Source organism: Gekko japonicus, unplaced genomic scaffold (assembly GCF_001447785.1).
Source record: "Gekko japonicus isolate JY-2015 unplaced genomic scaffold, Gekko_japonicus_V1.1 scaffold625, whole genome shotgun sequence".
Taxonomy (NCBI): Eukaryota; Metazoa; Chordata; class Lepidosauria; order Squamata; family Gekkonidae; genus Gekko; species Gekko japonicus.
The window spans coordinates 462,468-482,640 of record NW_015172572.1 but is presented as its reverse complement, the minus strand read 5'-3'; the positions used below and the strand labels follow the sequence as shown (position 1 = coordinate 482,640).

The following is a 20,173-nucleotide window of genomic DNA, read 5'->3' as shown; positions in this document are numbered from 1 at the left end:
TTTTTTCAACTTTTTTATTTTTGTGCACATGTGGGGACTGGCCCACGTGTGCACAAACCTCCCCCGGCCCCCCAGCTGCCCCCGGAGCGCTAATTTAGCGATCCGCACTCCGGGGGCAAGTTGGGAATTAGATATATAGATTGTGATACTAGGAGTCTTTAACTACCCTCACATTGACTTAGGGTTGCCGAGTCACTGACGTTGAGCAGCGGGGGAGAGTTGGCCCTGGAGATTCACGCCCATGCTTTGTGCGTGTGGCACGCCCGTGCCACGATGACATCACCCAGAAGTTGGGCACATCACCAGCCGACGTGCTAGCAATCAGCCTGGAAACCCTATGGTACCGTAGAGTTTCCAGGCTGATTGCTAGAGCATCGGCCAGCGACGTGCCCAGCGTGATGACGTCACTTCTGGGTGATGTCATAGCCCGGGCACATCAGCCCAAAATGGGCACTTTGGGGGTGGGGCTCCCCCCACTGGCCTGATCCAGACCGGTTGGTTGCGGGCCCTTTGGGTGGGCAAACCCCCACCCCCCGGGGGACTTGGCAGCCCTACATTGACTGGGGTAAACATGTGCTCGAGTCGTGCTGTAAAAATGAGATTCCTAGACATCATAAATGACTGTGCACTCTTGAGTCCGATCAGACGGCTCTTTAGATCCTTGCAAGGCACGATTGCCTCACAGATCTAAAGGTAATTTCCAGGCACAAACATCTGGGAAATGTCCCTCTTCCGTGGGCATCCCATTTTGCCGCACTTCGGAGCTGTACTTAAAAGATAGCACTTTAAATCTGGGGTTTTCGGTTACCTGTGGGACAACTGCGGACTTTCACCCATCTGATCGTTCCACCAGCATGCAATCCTCCCATTGGGATGGTCTGATGTCAGACCATCCCGAGCAGGCGCCATTTTAAAAAATCTCTACACATGCGCAGATCAACAAGAACATGCTGTCACGTCCATGCGCATGTGCAAAAGTTTTTTTTTTTTAAACCCACCGTGCATGCCTCCTTCAGTGGATGCCATCTAGACAATCTACAACAGAGGCAGTGCGCGGTAAGGCGATTCACCAGGGGGATGTCTGATCATGCTATGATGGATTAAAAAGATCGGGATAAAATTCAAGCTGGCATAATGACAGGATTAGCTGCCCATCTGAACTGTAACATTTGATTTCAAAAGAGGGATTTTTGCAAAAATGAGAATAGTTAAAAGGAAACTGAAATGGAAACACTAGAGAGTCAAATCCCTAAAGCATGCCTGGAAGCTACTTAAAACTACACAAATTGAAGCCCAGACAGAATACATTCCCTAGGTTAGGAAAGTTACTGCCAAATTTAAAAGAATGCCTGCATGGTTAACAGCACAAGTCAAGGAAGCTATAAAAAGTAAAGAGGCTGCATTTAAAAAGTGGAAGGTCTGCCCCGATGAATTGAACAGAAGGCCCACAGGCTCTGGCAAATGAAATGTGTCAGTAATTAGGCATGCAAAAAGAGAATTTGAGAAGCAGGTTGCTAAAAGCATCAAGACAAACAATAAACATTTATCTTGAGCAGGAAACTGGCCAGAGAAACAGCTGGGCCTTTGGATGACCAAGGAATAAAAGGATTGCTAAAGGAAGATGGGGCAATGGCAGAGAAGCTCAATTAATTCTTTGCTTCTGTGTTTGCTGTGGAAAATGTGGGGCATGTACCAATGCCACAGCCCCTATTTTCAGGAAGGGAGTCTGAAGAACTGAGTCGAATTGAGATGATGAGAGATGAAGTTCTAGACCTATTGGCAAAATTTAAAACTGATAAATTTCCAGCTCCTGATGGCATACACCTGAGAGTTCTTCGGGGACTCAAATGTGAGATTGTTGATCTATATCTAATTTACCACTAAAGTCAGCTGTTGTACCAGAAGACTGGAAATAGCAATTGTTACACCGGTTTTTAAAAAGGGGTCCAGAGGGACACCAGGAAATTACAGACCAGTCATCTTAATATCTGTCCCAGGCAAATTAGTAGAAACTAATCAAAAATGCTGAGGGAAAATCAGCATGGGTTCTGCAAAGGGAAGTCCCGCCTCATCAACATTTTGGAGTTCTTTGAGAAAGTGAATAAGCAAGTGGACAATGGTGAGCCAGTAGGCATTATATACTTAGACTGTCAAAAGGCTTTTTAATCCATAAGAGAAGCTGTCCTCTTATCATGGGATAAGAGGATGGTGTGACAAACTGACCTCCAAAAGCAGAATGCTTAGTGCTTCAAATTAAGAGAGCTGGGAGATTAGGGGTAAATGCCTCACTGTAAAGCACAGTTTGATTGACAGGCTGCTGCCTGTGTATACCCCCTCCTTTCTGACAGGTCAGCGCCAGCTGAGGAGAGTTTTAAAAAGTCTAGTCAATCTTGTCATAGGAGGCAGTCGTTGTTTGGACTTTGGCTTGGCAGTTCCAGTCAGGATGAGTGTGTGTGTCAACCTGACGGAAACAGACAAATTCACTTGGGAAGTGAAGGGACACAGCTCCTTGCCCTCATTGTGTACCAACACATTTGAGGAAAAGTTCAGAAAATAGAACTTAAAGTCTAAGTGTCAGCCCTAGCTGAATTCCATTTATTCACAGTCTCCAGAACTGGAGGTTAGGTGTGACAGAAGAGGTTGCAAACTGCCAGTCTAGCCAAACAGAAAAGGATTATCGCTCCTAGAAAGAGAAGGATATTTCTTACCCAATATTCAGAGGGTTCAACTCAGAAGGGACCCCTTGTTTGTGTAACTCCTCAAGAATAAAAAAGGAAAGTTATAATCCAGCAAGGGAAGTATTTAAATACAGGAAGAAAGTACGAACTCCCAGGAAACTAAGAAAGTTTTATGAAAATTTGTTCACATTGTTACTGAAAGAAAACTCCAAGACAAACAAATCTCTTACAGATAAGAACTGAGTCTCTAAGAATATAAGCTTCAACTATACTCTGTTGCCTGCTCAAAATATTATAATTTGTATAAACAACCAAATTTACCTCAACCTCTCACCTCCTGCCCTATTCCTAACTCAACTGTGCCTGTTCAATGAAATCAACCGTTCTGTTTGAACTTTACTTCGTGTCAAGTGCCATTTCCAAAGGGATTTATAAGAGGGCTCTTTCCGAGTTACAGTAAATTTCTGGCCAGGGGAAAAGCCAAATAAGTTCTGTATCACAAGGTGGGACAATGCAGAAAAAATCAGGGGTCATTTTGTAGAAAAAGAGGTGCAGGAGCTCATTAGCATAACTTATTTGCATATGCCACACCCCCTGACATCACCGGAAGTGTGTCAGAAGGCAACACCCACCACTCAGGCTCCACTGGACTGTTTTGGATTGCAAAAGGAGCCAGCCCAGGATTGGCTAGGGCAGTGTGGAGCTCTCCTGTCCTGCTGTCCCAGCTGATACTCTTTTGTTTTGTTTTTCTTGGGTCCATTAGACCTGAAAAAAAAATGGGAATCCTGAATATTTACCGAATCTGAATACCATACAGGTATTGGAATTCAAGAATATTGGAAAATACTGATATTTTGGGGGTTCAGTATACCCAAACACAAAAAATACCAGAGGGAGGGGATTGCACACACCTACTGCTGAATACCAGTGCCAAGTGGCAGCACCAGGGGAAGGCCTCAGCCTCTGTGTCCTGTTGTTGGGCCACTGGAGGAACCAGTTGGCCACTGCGTGAGACAGAATGCTGGCCTAGATGGGCTACTGGTCTGATACAGGAGGGCTGTTATATTGCAAAAATAATTTCAGAGCAGAATGGATATTTTTATTTGGATTTGATTATCAGTTACAGCAGGAATTCTAATAAAAGGTGCTAATAATTTCTCTAAAAAATTAGGGTCCTTCCCCAAAGGTGCTGGTTTAAAAAAAAAAAGAATATGCTGTAGAACTTAAATCTTTTAATAGTTGCAGTAATTAAAGAGCAGCACAGTATGTCTTTTTACAGTACCTTGTGCACATCTCTCCTTATATATAATTGAGTAGTGGGTGCCAAAATTCTAAAATGCACTCCTTTAGTGTATGGACGCTTGAACTGTCAGTCAGAAGACGCTGGCTGGGTTGACTGGCTGCTTTGTGCAGTTCCGCCCAGTGTTTCAAGGTCTTTTGCATATGGAAGCTGATTGGACTTCACTGCATTCCACACCTCAAACTCACCCCCCTCCCCGCAAGGCAGTTGGAATGTCAGTTGCATATGGAACCTTCAAGGTCTTTTGCATATGGAAGCTGATTGGACTTCACTCCATTCCACACCTCATACTCCCCCCCCCGCAAGGCAGTTGGAATGTCTGGTGGTGTGTAGGTCCCAGGATCATGTTTTAAAAGCTGCCTGGGGAGATGGGGACCTCAGACAGGTTACAGTGCCATAGACTCCACCCTCCAACCCAGCTATTTGCTCCTGGGGAACTATTGTTGCCAATCTTGGCCCAGCAGCCATCAAACCATTCTCTTCAACCCCCTGCTGTGCAGCACACTTTCCCCTAGGGTTGCCAAACTCCAGGTGGGACCTGGAGATCTCCCACTGTTACAATTGATCTCCAGATGACAGAGATCAGTTCCCCTGGAGAAAATGGCTGCTTTGGAGGGTAGACCCTATGACATTATACCTGCTGAGTCCTTCCGCCTCGCCCCCCCGCCCAATGCTGCCCTCTACAGAATCCACCCCCCAAACCTCCAGGTATTTCCCTCCTTAGAGCTGGCAACCCTACATTCCCCTCAATACCTGTTGGTAGGCAACTAAGCTTGGTCCTGTCACCTACTTTGGCCTTTGGGAGAAAACACATTGGGGCCAGTCCTGATAGGGTTGCCAACTCCAGATGGGAAATTCCTGGAGATTTGAGGGATGGAGCCTGAAGAGGGTGAGGTTTGAGGAGGGGTGGGACCTCAGACAGGTACACTGCCATAGACTCCATCCTCCTAACCAGTCAGTCCCACATAGGGAACCATTGTTGCCAATCTCCAGGTGAGGGCTGGAGAGCACTCAGAATTACAACTGCTCTGCAGAAGGGAGGGCAGAAGTCAGCTGAAGTCAAAGGGGCAGATAATGGTAGGTTGATGGTTAGCTGGGAAGGAGATGGGGTTGCCAACTACATGCTGACAAATTCCTGGGGATTTGAGGGGTGGAGCCTGGAGAGGGTGGGGTTTGCAGAGGGGTGGGACCTCAGACAGGTAGAATGCCATAGACTCCACCCTCCAAACCAGCCACTTTGTCCTGGGTAACAATTGCTGCCAATCTCCAGGTGAGGGCTACAGATCACTCACAATTACAACTGCTCTTCAGGTAGCAGAGATCAGTTCCTCTGGAGAAAACAGTGGACTCTGTCATTATACCCTGCTGAGGTCACCACAGCAAATTGACACTGTTTGCCCAAAGCCAGAGCACTCCCCCAGAGCCTCTTTCTAGATCCCGTTGTATTGCTTTCACAACGGGCTTTTCTGCTAGTGGATTAATATTGTGACATTAGTTAGGTCACAGAGATTCATAGCTCCAGGTGAGTTAGAGAATGCATATATTCAGCTCTTTCTGGTATTGGTCTGTATAACAATCTGCCAGACAACATGACAGTACAGATATAACATTATTTTATTCTTGACAGACCATTTTTCTATTCTCACTGTAACTTTTTCACATGTGTCTTTCATCAAGCTAGTACAAAGTTGCTGAAATTGGTTTTCTATTATAATCTTTCTAGCATTCACTTTAAATGTCAGCTCTGCTCATTAGGTACCTCTCTGGTGATGCTGTGATCACGTTTGTAGTCCCAGATTTCAGATAAGAGGTGATCAGAAATCACCTTTCCTAAGTTAAAATTTAATCACACCTTCATACTGCCTCTGAATCACCTACAAATGATATTCCAGATCCTGACATGAGATGGAACTATGTAGTACCCATCCAACCAATTTGCCTAGAATCTAACAACCTCTATTGTGAAGTGGCATCAAAAAGGGCACAGGATTATCTTATGGCAAAGAACTTCCAGACAAGAAAGGCTTACCACTTCCCCCTCAGTGATGAACTTCTGAGTTACTTTTACCTCAACCAGATGTCAGATCTTCCAAATACCCAAGCATTCTTAAGAGTTTAGTCATCCATTACTGATTTAAAGAAAACCATGGTATCAAAGCCATGATCTGGATAGCCAAGGCTAGCCATATCTTGTCTGACTTGGATGTAGGGTTGCCAACACTTGAGTTGAGAAACTCCTGGAGATTTGAGGTGGAGCCTGGAGAGGGATCTCAGCCTCAGAGCAGCCATTTTCTCTAGGGGGACTGATATCTGTACTCTGGAGATCAGTTGTAATTCCAGAAGCTCTCCAGGCTCCACCTGGAGACTGGGAACCCTACTTGGAAGCTAAGCAGGGTGAGCCAGTGGACTCTGGTTATTACTTAGATGGGAGACCACCAAGAAAGTCCAGAGTTGCTGTGCAGAGGCAGGCAATGGCAAACCACCTCTCCCTATGGGGTTTCCACAACTCAGCTGCAACTTGACAGTACTTTCCACCACAATCACTGCCATGGTATTAAAAAAAGGGTTGGCTCAGCCTGACTGCTTTGTTGTTGTTGTTGTTGCTTAGATACAAGTAATTTTACTTTCACTAATTAGTAAAGTCTCTTGGAGTGCAGGAGAACCAATTCCAGTGAATGTTCTGTCAGCCACAGCATTGAGTTTATCTGATATATATATAAAAGCCTTAATGCGTTGGCACTTTCCAGCTCTCCCATTGGCTGTGCTATGCACTCCATCAGCTATTGGCCCATCAACCACCACTCATTGGCTGGGTGCTGGGTCTGCTCCTATTCCCTGCCCACTGCCGCTTCAGCCACTGTTCCCTGTCAAAATAATCTGCCAAAACGGCTGTCTCTCCTGACAAAGATGCTTCTGAATCTGGCTGGCTACTGTAACAACTGTTCCCTGTTCAGGAAGAGGCTTCTGCTGCTGCTGCTTCTCCTGCTTGGCTCCCCCAAGGCTGGCTGGCTACTAAGGTGAGCCAGCAGCCATCAAATCATTCCCTTCTCCTCCTGCTGTTGGGCTAATTTCCCCCTCAGTGGCTGCTGCTAGGCAACCAAGCTTGGTTCTGTCAGTAAAAAGGTGGGGAAGTAGACCCTTTCCAAGCCTACTTTGGCCTTTGTGGGGAACTCATTTGGGCCACCCCCGACTAGGGTTGACAGCTCCAGGTTGGGAAATTCCTGGAGATTTTGTGGTGGAATCTACAAAAGCCAGAGTTTGGGGAGGGGAGAGGCCTCAGTTGAATAGAATCCAATAGTGTCCACCCTCCAAAGCAGTTATTTTCTCCAGGGGGAGAGTGATCTGTTGTCTAAAGTTCAGTTGTGATACCAGGTGATCTTCAGGCTCCACCTGGAGGTTGGCTACCCTAGGCCTGGCAACACCCTCTGGGTGACTTGATGACACCTGACTGTCATGACCAGACCTGAGGCCCAGCTGCTTGCTCCTGTTCACCAGCAGCAGCCCCCCTAGGACAGTCAGTGTGGTGTAGCGGTTAGCACTTCAGAACAGGGTCTGACAGACCCAGGTTATTCCTGTGGAAGCTGAGTGGGTGATTTCAGACCAGTCACAGACTTTCAGCTAACCTACCTTACAGGGTTGTTGTGCAGATCAAAAGGGGGAGAGGAGAATGATGTAAGCTGCTTTGGTCCCCATTGTGGAGAAAGACTGTACATTTCCTTTGGGGAACCATTGTTGCCAATCTCCAGTTGAGGACTGGAGATCACTCAGAATTACAATTGCTCTCCAGGCAGAGATCAGTTCCCCTGGAGAAAATGGTGGACTCTGAGGTGGTGCAGGGTCTGCCAAACTCAGGTTCTTGCTGTGGCAGCTGATTGTGTGATTTTGGACCACTCACAGACTTTCAGCCTAACCTTCCTCACAGGGTTGTGCAGATCAAAAGGGGTAGAGGAGAATGATGTGAGCTGCTTTCATCCCCACTGTGGAGAAAGACTGTAATCTTCCTAGGTAGAGGCTGCAGGGAGAGGAGAGGAGATGGAAAGTCAGACGGGCAGATAAAGGTCGGTTGATGGTTGCCTGGGAAGGAGATATGGTTGCCACCTCCAGGTTGGGAAATTCCTGGAGATTTGAGGGGTGGAGCTTGGAGAGGGTGGGGTTTGAGGAGGGGTGGGACCTCAGACAGGTACAATGCAATAGACTCCATGCTCCAAACCAGCTATTTCCTCCTGGGGAACCATTGTTGCCAATCTCCAGGGGAGGGCTGGAGATAACTCAGAATTACAACTGCTCTTCTGATGGCAGAGATCAATTCCCATGGAGAAAACAGTGGACTCTGTGTCATTATACCTTGCTGATGTCACCACAGTAAATTGACACTGAGTGCCCAAGGCTGGGGCACCCATCCAAAGCCTCTTTCTAGATCTTCTTGTATTTATTTCCACAATGGGCCTTATTCCTATTAATATATAAAAGCCAAGCCATGCTGGCAATAACTCATCTACTATTCCATTAACCACTGGGAAAGCTGCCTTGGCACTCATTGTCCCGTCCCATTGGCTGTTCCATTGTTATACCCCCACTTCTTATGCATTGCACCTTGGGAGTTGTAGTTCTCAGCTGGCCTTACTGCAGCCATAGAAAAGGGAATTAGAACTACAACTCCCAAGTTGGGAGTTCCAAGAGGCTGTGGGGCATTAGCAGGGAGTCAATTGAAGAGTTTATCACAGGAATTGGGGGGAAAGGGAAGGCCTGGACATCTCCCTGAATTACAATTGATCTCTATTCTGCAGAGATCTGTCCCCATGGAGAAAACGGTTGCTTTGGAGAGTGAGCTCTATGGCAGTGTACTTCACTAAAGTCTTTCAACAAATATGGCCCTCCCCTAGGTATTGCCAGCCTCCAGGTGGCACCTAAAGATCTCCAACTATTACAACTGATCTCCAGATGACCAAGATCAGTTCTCATGGAGAAAATGGCTGCTTTGGGCAGTGGACTCTATGGCAGTATATCCTACCGAGGTCGCTCCCCACTCCAAACCCTGCCCTCCCCAGGCTCTACCCCTCAAATCCATAGGTATTTCCCAATCCAGAGTTGGCAAACCTGTACCTGGCTATGGAACTGCTTTCCAGACCCTTTGAACCCAGAAAACATGGTATAGGAGGAGATGCTTTTCTACCTTAGCTACCACTGCATAGCCCCAAATCAACATAAGTCAGGGGTGGAGGGAACCATACCTGTTACCATGTGGCTCTCCTCCCATACTACCCACATGGGGAAGCAAAATGACTTGAGACAGCCCTGTCTTATAGCTAAGCAGAAGGAAATAAACATGGCTCACCTCCCTCTATTTTCCCCTTCCCTCTGCCACTTCACCAGTCACAGCCAGGACACTCACCTATAGCCTCTTTCTAGATCTCGTTGTATTTCTTCCCACAACGGGCCTTACTCTTAGTTTAAAATATTTTATTAAACCTTAACTTTACCTTTTTATTGGTGCACATAACAGATTCTTTACAAAACAGAATGACTAATAACTAGATGTTTTATTGTAACTGGGTAGTTTGCAGAACATCTGATATTAATTCAAGCAACTGTTCACTTCTCAGCTGACTGTGCAGATGGCATGTGCAGTTTTGCAAGTGGCTTCAGAACTGATATTCTGATCCTAAAGTTAAAAGGCTGATACCAGTTCTGAAAATATATGCCAGTTCTGGAACTGGCACATTTCATCAAGGAAATCTAGTAACAACCATTTTCAAATGTGAATTTTGAAGGCTATGTTTTATTTCAGCAATAATTTACAGAGCGATCACAATAATACTTAATTTTCAGTAATAATGACTACTTGCTGTCTCAGTCAACGAAGTGTTTCCTGATAAGCATTTAAATCTGCAGGAATTTCAAAGCATCACCACAAGAAGTATCACCTTCCATTTGCTGATCGTCACAACAAAATGACCTTGCTGTACTTCCTCACAGTTGCAAAATGAAATATAATTGTTTTGTAGCTATGTGAGATTATATGGTTTATTCTTTTTATCAGTCTTCTTGCCCTGGATTACAGTCAGCATCCTACTAAATCCAAAATCTAGTAGTTTGATTTATCAGGACTTGCATCATAAATCTCCAAAACTTCCTATTTAAGAATGCAGGAAGAAATTGTATAGAGTGGTGAGGTACTGGGGGAAAAATGTTTATCAGTTTGCTTTAAATCTCCTTATAGAATGAGCATTTCTTTGGTTTGGGGAAAATGATAATCTGTATTTTATTCCATAGAATTTTAATAGGATTCCATGAGTGTATATACAGTCATTTTTGGCATGCAAAGGACAACAATTAGTATTCAGAGAGACCTTAAAAACTGTCATATCCAATTTCAAAGTATACTTTGAAGAGCATTCATCAGTTCTTACATTAGAACAGTCCTTTGATCACATTTATACCCCTAGTGAATTCCTTTCCTTGAATATGACATTGAAGTGTAAGAAAAATTGTACTTTTTCCCCTCATTAGATCAGGAGCATGTCCCACATCCTCACAGTGATTCTGTCGTCCAGCATCCCATCAATAAGGAGTCTGTTTTCTGGCTTCCACTCAAACAAACACAAGGTACATAGCTGCATGGATTTTATGATGTATTTCTACAAGATAATACATAGAATCTTTGAAAATGACGTTTAACAAGAATATATAAATATAAGCATTTCACTTTGTTTATATATCGCAGTTGTAGAATTTCTGTTTCTCAATGCTCAAGTTAGAGGAAGTATGGATCAGACAGAAATTGTTAGATGGAAATGTCCTTTCCGAAGTGGGGATCAGGAGCAGATTCTCAGCTGATTTCAGGGTGTTTCTGGAGGCTGGGTTCTTCAGATCTCCCAGCCTGGAAAGTTTGCTGCATTCCAGTCTTGCTGAGATCCAGTAAATTGGGGGGGGGGGATCAGGAGCCAGGCTTAACCTCCCTGCCTTCATCCCACTGCAAATTGTCTGAAGCCAAAGCTAGAATTTGGTTAGGGAGAAAAGAAGGATCATTTATTTCTCTCCACCTGAATCTGACAGCTTGGTCTGAAACCTAATAACTGACTCCTTCAAAGGTCTAGGGAGAGGCCCCTCAAATAGGAAGGAATTGATTTTCACTAATGGCTCCAATACCTTTACCTGGCGAGATTTTAAAGCCAGGATGGCATGGGTCCAGAGCACGAGTGGTGGCTCCCACATTCCTGAGAACCTTCCATGGGCAGAATCAGTCTGAAACTATCCATAATGCCATCCTGTGCTGCAGCCGTGCCACGGTGGGCAGCCACTGCATCACTATGGCAATACTAGTCCATTCCCTGTGGGTATGAGTTACGCAGCAGCCAGCAGACAAAGTCGGTACATTCACAGTATTTTCTGATTGTAACCGGTGTAGCATCTATAGCAACTGTGTTGCTGTGGTCAGTGGAGGCACTGTGTGGAGGCAGTGCCACTATGATGGGCAGGGCTGCCAGGGGCCATGTGGCAAGGGGGGAGCTGTCATTTCCACCCTATGCATTTGCTCACTGGAGGTCACAGTCACTATAACAAATACTGTACAAATTCCAGTATTGGAATTTGAATGAATTATATAAATCAAGCAATTTTATAAATATTAAACTCTAACGTATGCAATACACAAAGTATTTGTCCATGAGAGCTGATAAAATAGTTAATCAATTCAATCTACTTATAATCTATTGATGTATACTGATAAATTGGAAGAGAGAGTCAGTTTGGTGTAGTGGTTAAGTGTGCAGACTCTAATCTGGGAGAACCGGGTTTGATTCCCCACTCCTCCACTTGCACCTGCTGATGTGACCTTGGGTCAGTCACAAGCTCTGGCACAGCTGTTCCTGAAAGAGCAGTTTGTGTCAGAGTTCTCTCAGTCCCACCCACCTCACAGGGTGTCTGTTGTGGGGAGGGGAAGAGAAAGGAGTTTGTAAGCCACTCTGAGACTCCAAGTGAAGGGCGGGGTATAAATCCAATCTCTTCTTCTTCTTCTATAAACATGTTGAGTAAACTGTAGAAATGAAAACCTAGGTACAATAATTTATCAGAGACATAGGCTGTTTAAATCTCTGGCAGAAATCTTACTATTCTTTATTTTAAAAAATATGTGTGCATAACAAATTGTCTAGCACTGAATTGGGTAGTATTAAAATGTAATTTTTGTTTATTCTTATTTCTACCGTTATATTATCTGGCACTGTGTTCTTTAAAACCATCTTTACACATCAGTCTTAAACACATTTCCCGAAAAGTAAGCCCCATTGGTTCCAATAGAGCTTACTTCTAATTAAATGTGCTTAAATCATGCCATTTCTCATATATGTGATAGCATTATTTGTAAGTACACTTTCATGATGAATGAAATGAATATTTGCTAGAATACACTACTGCTGTTTTTATTTTAACAGCAACTATGTTACTAAGAACTACTCTATAAACAGGCTTAATTTCACTATTGTAAACAAACAAAAACCCCCCCCCCCCCCAAGATTGTAAAAGTGCTGTCTCTGGTAAATATTGTTTCTTGGGTTATGGCAATGATATTATGAAGTAGATAAAAACTTTATTGTGCTTTCTTTGAGGCTTTTCACACTCTCCCTCTGGGATTGCATAGGAAGTCACTGTTGGGTCAGAATATGAGTAAATAAGAACATAAGTCTGTGGCCAGTTCCTCCTCCTAATTCACAGCACAAGACAAGGTTTATAAAGAAAGGGAATCACATATATTGCACAGTTCCTTCTTACTACCTTTTGAAATAGTGATGGAAACATATCTCAGATTCTGTAGGTTATCTGGAAAATTTTGGTAGACAGGTTTTAGGTGTTCTCTAGAGTGACCTCTTGCAAGTTATCAATATGAAACAGTTTGCCATCTGGTTTTTAAGATTTTTGCTTCTGGTTACTGCAGATCTATATTTCTTTGTTTGCATCCCACTCCCACACTTGCTTGCAAAGTTGTGGTGAAAATTGCCAATGCCATCTAGAGGAGGCACAATTTGGTTACATTTCTAATGCCCTGTGTTCTAATGCTTGCATATATCACTGGGGCTTTGAACTGCATAAAAGTAATGGGGGGGGTGTTTTTAAAGGTACTGACTCCAAAATTTCAGGGGAGGTACTGGTGCCTGTTCTTTAAATAACTCCAAATTTCAAGTGGACCATGAGGTCCAATTCTGTGGGCACCTGAACAAGGTGCCCCAGCAGTCCTCCATTGTTTCCTATGGAGGAAAAAAATGTGGAAAAATGTAAAACCCGAGAATCTTCCCCCAATACTATTAAAGTGATTACTAAGCCCAAACAATGTAAAACTTGAGAATCTGAAATTATATAAGCTGTGAGAATCCACAAAAAAACCCTGTGAACACAATACAAACCAATTCCAGCAAATTTAAAAAACAACAACACTTGAAAGTAACCGAATCTTACCTATAGACAGCCACAGTCTGGAAGCCACAGCGACAGGGGCGGGGTGGAAAAGGGGAAAAAATCTTGGGAGTCTGCAAACACCAGCTCCTAATATTCCCGGTTAATCCTGAATAGTGCCAGGATATTTCAGGACTCTTTTTTTTTTTTTAGTATCCTAAAAAATCCTGGATATATTTGGGGGAGCCAAATATTTTAGATATATTTTCAGCTTAGTTATACCTGGACACATATCCTTACACAGAAACTTTTAGACTTGATATTTGTTTGTGCTGTTGGGAGGTATTTGAGATGTTAAGGCTGCACTATGCATATTTGTTTGGAAGTTAGTCCCATTGAAATAGATAGAATTTACTTCTGAGTACATTAGGATTAAATTTTAAGACTACAATCCAGTTCATACCTGACAGAAACTGAAATCAAATGTCCAACGCTGGAAATATGGTGAGCTAGGGTGGTGAAGTAGCTGCCCGGGTACCCACACCCCCCAGCCAACCAAGACTCCATGATAGGTCCAGCATCAGGTCAGGTGCCCCCTAGCTTCCTGCGCTCATCGCCAGCCCTCCCCCTCTGCCCAGCAAGAACTGCCATCGCTGCTCTCTCCCTCTCCACACAGTGCCATAAGCGGGACCTACTGTGAGTTCGGCTCTTGTCTTGGTATTTAACTGCCATAGGTTCCTGAACTGATAGAAAAACAGTGAATAACTTATTGTTTGTTCCTGATTACAAGGGCAGCAGCTACTCATGGTCGTAAACCAATGATCTCATGTAGATGAGGGGCAATGCCCTCACATTTCTTCCTTTTCTATGTACATTGATTCAATGCACCTATGCATGACGTGTGTACAAGGCTATAGACAGCCACATATCTGGGGCAAACAAAATCAATTATGTAAATTCAGCAGAACTGAATCAACAAAATAGCTCATTCCCAGCATGAATTACACTTGTGTGGGCAGGGTTTCAGATGGATCATGCCCTATTACTGAACTCATAATTTACTGTCATACCATGTTTTACACTGTTCTGTTGAGATGGAATGTAGTGTTAATCAAGTGCAATTAACATATGGAATTTATAAGTATGCTTGACTGCATTTTGCTTGTAGATTTTCCAAGTTTCCTGTAAAAGTTACAATCTCACTCTTTCTTCAGCCTTGAACAAGCAGGCCAATGTATTGTTCAGAGTTATAATTAATTATACAAGAATGATTTCCTGTCATACTTGCTCTCAGCACAAAGAACAATGCCACGCAGTTGGTTTAATGCCCAGAAAAAAAATCCCATAGTGTATATAATGTCTGCTGGAGTATGCTCGTAGGAGCATCATATCATTCCTTTAGAGGGCATGAATCAGTAGATTCAGTAGAACCATGTGTTGGCCTATATAGTATCTATATAAGCTGGCCACAGCCTATAACCCATTAATCTGTCAGATTTGGAATTGAGTGAAATCTGCTTTCCCTCCTTTTTGGCAAAGGTCTGGGTGACATAGCTTCTTCTTTCTTCTTAAAATCAATTTAGGTAGAATAGAAATGACAAGTAAGGATGGGCACAAAACAGCTCACAAACTTTTGCTTGTGATGAATTTTGGCTGGTTCGTGGTTTGCAAACTAAAGTTCACAAACTGCAGCCCAGCCACAAACTTCCATGAACTTTTAAAGCAGTTCATGGAGGTTTGGGGGAGCAGAACACAGTGGTTTAAATGACTCCGAGCCATTTAAAACCCTGCTTTCTACTCCCCGCAAAAAGCTGCAGGGAGCAGAAAGCAGGGGTCACAAGCCCATATGAACCAGGTCAGTTTGCAAACCAACTTCCCAGTTTGTATAGGTTTGTTGTTCAATTCGTGGTTCAGCCACACCAAACTGAACTGCAAAAATGTGGTTTGTGCCCATCCCTAATGCTGTATACTTATATGAGATGAATTTCTATGGGGTATGCCAGTGTTCTGTGTATCTATTTAACAAGGTTTCATTTAATCATATCTAGAGGTATTAGATTATTTTCAAATAACAGTTTTAATTAATACATTGGCTATTTATTGGTTGGGAAATACAGAGTTTTCACTTTGAACCTGGAACCAATAAATAAACGTCAATTTCTCCCTTAGAGTTTGAGGGCTGAGTCCTGCAAGGATTGAATGTCCAATCACTAAGCAGCAATGTGATGTAGTGGTTAATGCATTACTTGAATTCAGCCAAAGAAATAAATAGATTTCCAAAGAGATGTCCGAAGACAATACCCCCTCATAAATGGGACTGAGCTACAACCATACTTTCAAATTATAAACTGTCGCATTATATCTTTTTTCATCTGAATAAGCTAATCTGAAGGTTTCAAAAGAGCCCATGTGTGCATAATTAATGTCTCTCCTGAAACAGGCTAGTTAGAGCACAGTGTTCAACCAGTGTTCCTGGATGGACATTTCATGTGAAATAATTTTGTACCATTTATTTATATTTTGCAACAGTGTTGTCATTAAGCAGACTGTCTCCCTTTATAAAAAACCAAACAACCCCCATAAAATCAACAATGGTGAAAATTGGCATTATGATTGCAAAGAAAGAAAGAATATGGTATGACTTTTCTTTATTTCCCCAGGGTGCACATGATGGGTTGCATCTAGGCAGCCTTTTCACTGTCCATTTCTCTTTCTTACCATAGACCTCAATATGCATAGCTTTTACACATGTAAGGCCCACAGTCCGCAGCATAACCATTTTGGCCAGTCAAAGGGAACTCAGACTCTGTTTTCTGCCCCCAACAGCCACGATCTGGCATAATGTCCCCACTATGATGATGTCACACAGAAGTGATATCATCACTCTGGGGACATCATTTTTCGACACACTGGTATTTTGTGCAACCATAGAGTTTTGCCCAAAACAGAAGGGTGGGAAAACAGAAATGTGTCTGGTCAGGATGTTTTGAGGAGATGTTATTTATGCAGGCATAAGGTGGCCAGCCCCCAGGTGGGAGTGCGGGATCCACCGATTTTGTGGGCTCCTGCCCGCCACCAACCAGCTGGCTGGTGGGGGAAAGCCCCCCCCCCAACAGCCACAATCTGGTGTGATGTCCCCGATGTGATGATGTCACACAGAAGTGATGTCATCATAACATCCCCGGTGATGCTCTGGTATTTTGGGCAAAACTCTATGATAAACATAGTGTTTTGCCCCAAATACCACATGTATTTCTCTGTCTCTGTTAGCCCAAACACCACTCGCTTTGCTGTAGGGGGATCTTTTCCTATCTCCCTGCGTGTATAACGGATTTTGTCTTTTAACACAAGGAAGAGTCAGACACAATCTCTATAATTAAAGAGTTTTATTTTAAACATGGCATCAATCAACAGTTTAAACAGTTTAGGCTTTGATCAATAGTCCTATACAGTTTGATAATCTCAGCATATTACAGTTCAATTAGCAGTTAGTCCTTGCCTATTACAATCTGGTTCTGTTGCCCCCAGACAAGCACACAGGCAGACACTGGGGCCAGGCTGCACCCAAAAAAAATATTTGAACCACCCCAAATGAAACATCCCCACGCTCTGGCGACTGTGCCCTGCAGGGCGACATGCAGTGATGCCCGGTCCAAACACCGGTTCCGATGCCACGAGCTTCAGTTCGCAGGGCTTCCCCGATGCCTGTATTTCAAAGCAGATTTGAATAAGGAAGTGACCCCTTGTTGGGCTTCTCTCTCTCTGTCTCTGTTAGCCCAAACACCACTCGCTTTGCTGTAGGGGGATCTTTTCCTATCTCCCTGCGTGTATAACGGATTTTGTCTTTTAACACAAGGAAGAGTCAGACACAATCTCTATAATTAAAGAGTTTTATTTTAAACATGGCATCAATCAACAGTTTAAACAGTTTAGGCTTTGATCAATAGTCCTATACAGTTTGATAATCTCAGCATATTACAGTTCAATTAGCAGTTAGTCCTTGCCTATTACAATCTGGTTCTAAAAGTAAAGGCATAGTTTCTTACCCCTGGTGTTAGCTTCAGGTGGAGCTGTTCCTGTCTCCCTGTGTCCCTCTGGATGGTTCTCTCTGGATGAAGACTGACTGTAGACTACCAGCTATGCACCTTTATCCTGTTTCCATTCCTTCTCCACCCCCTTCTCAACCAATCAGAAATATCTGACATCAGGGGTGTTCTCGATCAATTAGTAACTGCTACTCCCTCTTCTCAACCAATCAGAAATATCTGACATCAGGGGTGTTCTCGATCAATTAGTAACTGCTACTCCCTCTTCTCAACCAATCAGAAATATCTGACATCAGGGGTGTTCTCGATCAATTAGTAACTGCTACTCCCTCTTCTCAACCAATCAGAAATATCTGACATCAGGGGTGTTTTCGATCAATCAATTAATAACTAAGGCCTTCCCATGTGACAGTATCCTCCCCTTTGTGTCAGGTCGTCCTAATTGTCCAAACATTCTATTTACTTTCAAATATAGTTTTCCCGTCATTCATATTTGTTCTAGATGATCATTGACAGAATTCCCAAAAGTCCCCTCTATCTTGTCCCCATTTATCCAGGTTACTGTGATCTTAAACATGTGCCTTTATGTGTAACCTCAATTGATCATACTCATCTAATTTCCCGGCAATTCAGCTATCTCTAGAAAAGCTCATCCTGGGAAGTCCCTATATCTCCATTCTATGTGTACGGTGAATATATATCCTGTGTCTAAGCTTAGCTTGTCATAAAACAACTACTGGACATCTTATAATTAGATGAGAATGAAATGTTCAGTGCTAAATGAGATTAATTAATGATTAAATAAAAGTGGGCCTGCTCCACTATGCCAACTTACTCATTACACACCCCCTCCCATCTCCTGTGTCAATAGACAGTCAACAGACAGAATATTTACTCTTGACCAAAAATTGTACTTTGACATTGCAACCCCTCAGTGGCCAAACGCAAACAGAAAAAAATCGATTTCCACTGCAAATAGACAGAAATGAACCAAAGTCTGATTTGAGAGTTTTTCATCTCATGTCCTGTTAGAATCAGGCCTGTGTTTAAGCGGCTCTGACAATGGGGTCTTTGAGGGGCTTCTGCAGATGTCTACACACAGCATTGACGCGCAACATCCCCGGCATGACCTCATCACTTTGGGGATGTCATGACCGTCAACATCACCCCCACACTCCTGGAAAGCTCCCTCCCACCTCCACGTGCAAGAGCCAAGGACCTGGCAATCCCAGTGCTCCATTGAGAGCTGGCGACAGATGACAAATTCCAGTGGGGGTTTGCCTACTAAAAGAGGGCAAGTGGCAACCCTACTAAGGTTATTGGGAAATAACAGCACTACTTCTTGAGAAAGGCCTTATATTAACAGGACCTCCCTTCTCTGTGAAGATTGGCTTACCTTTCCCCTCCAGTTTCTGTGGGCCCAGGCTTGGAGGGTATCTGGGAAATGTAGGCCCAAAGGGAAAATTTACCACAAGGCCCTGGGAAAGAGGCTATTCCACTAACAAGCCTTGGACCTAGGAAAGGGAAGCCAACTTGTGGCACAGGGACCCAGAGTTAAGACATCTGATATATGTTTACATACTTTGTGGTTTGGAAATGACCTTTTGCAAAGGAAAGCATAATTGAAGGAGACAGAGCCCCAGATTGGTCCACTTCTCCACAAATTCTGTACTGATTTCAGCTGTGCATCTACCTCTATCTGCCCTTAAATCTCAAATGTTTTCAGAATGTAGCAATGGCCTTTGCCAGGGGTAATAATAATGTACAGTTCTTAATAACAGTGTCTGTCTCAGGGGTCTCAAAGCAGAAAGCTTGGAGAAATGATGGCTGAAGGGTGAGATGATTGAAGTTTATAAGATTATGCATGGGGTAGAGCAGATAGAGAAAGTGGTACTTTTCTCCCTTTCTCACAATACAAGAACTCGTGGGCACTCAATGAAATTGCTGAGCAGTCAGGTTAGAATGGATAAAAGGAAGTACTTCTTCACCCAAAGAGTGATTAACACATTGAATTCACTGCCACAGGAGATGGTGGTGGCTACAAACATGGATGGTTTCAAGAGGGAATTAGATAAACATATGGAACAGAGATCCATCAGTGGCTATTAGCCCCAAGGTATATATAGGAACTCTGGGGCGAGTGATGCTCTGTATTCTTGGTGCTTGGAGGGGCAACAGTGGGAGAGCTTCCAGTGTCCTGGCCTCACTGCTGGACCTCCTGATGGCACCTGGTATTTTTGGCCACTGTGTGACAGAGTGTTGGACTGGATGGGCCACTGGCCTGATCCAACATTGGCATCTCTTGTGTTTTTATGTTCTTAAACATTCACTGTTTCCAGTAACATAGTCCTTTCATAAAATAGCATACTGTCTAAAATTTTGGCATAAAATTTGTTTATCTGTTGGTGCAACTGCACATAACTGAAGTTTTTAAAATATGCTTTTGGTTTGCTATCGCTTTCCTCCCAAGGAGCAGGCGTCTTTTAATTTCGTGGCTGCAGTCACCGTCTGCAGTGATCTTGGATCCCAGGACTGTGAAGTCTGTCATTGCTTCCATGACTTCCCCTTCTATTTGCCAAGCAATGCTCCCTCTAAGCTGTGGAGTCTTGTGAGCAAAAATTCTACTTTTGAGCTACTGGCATTAAAGTTGTGAGCGAGCGATTTGGCTACTGCATAAATTAGTTTGCTCTGGAGCCACCCTTTTTGAGCCAAGACAAAAATGTGTGAGCTGGAGGCTTAAAAAACTGTGAGCTAGCTCACAC

At 43.6% G+C, this 20,173-nt stretch overlaps 1 protein-coding gene across 1 annotated transcript in view; it reads left to right on the top strand.

Annotated features, from left to right (window-relative positions):
* Positions 1 to 20,173, top strand: part of CFAP47 (cilia and flagella associated protein 47) — a 387,027-nt gene that overhangs the window by 300,453 nt on the left and 66,401 nt on the right. The window lies entirely within an intron of this gene.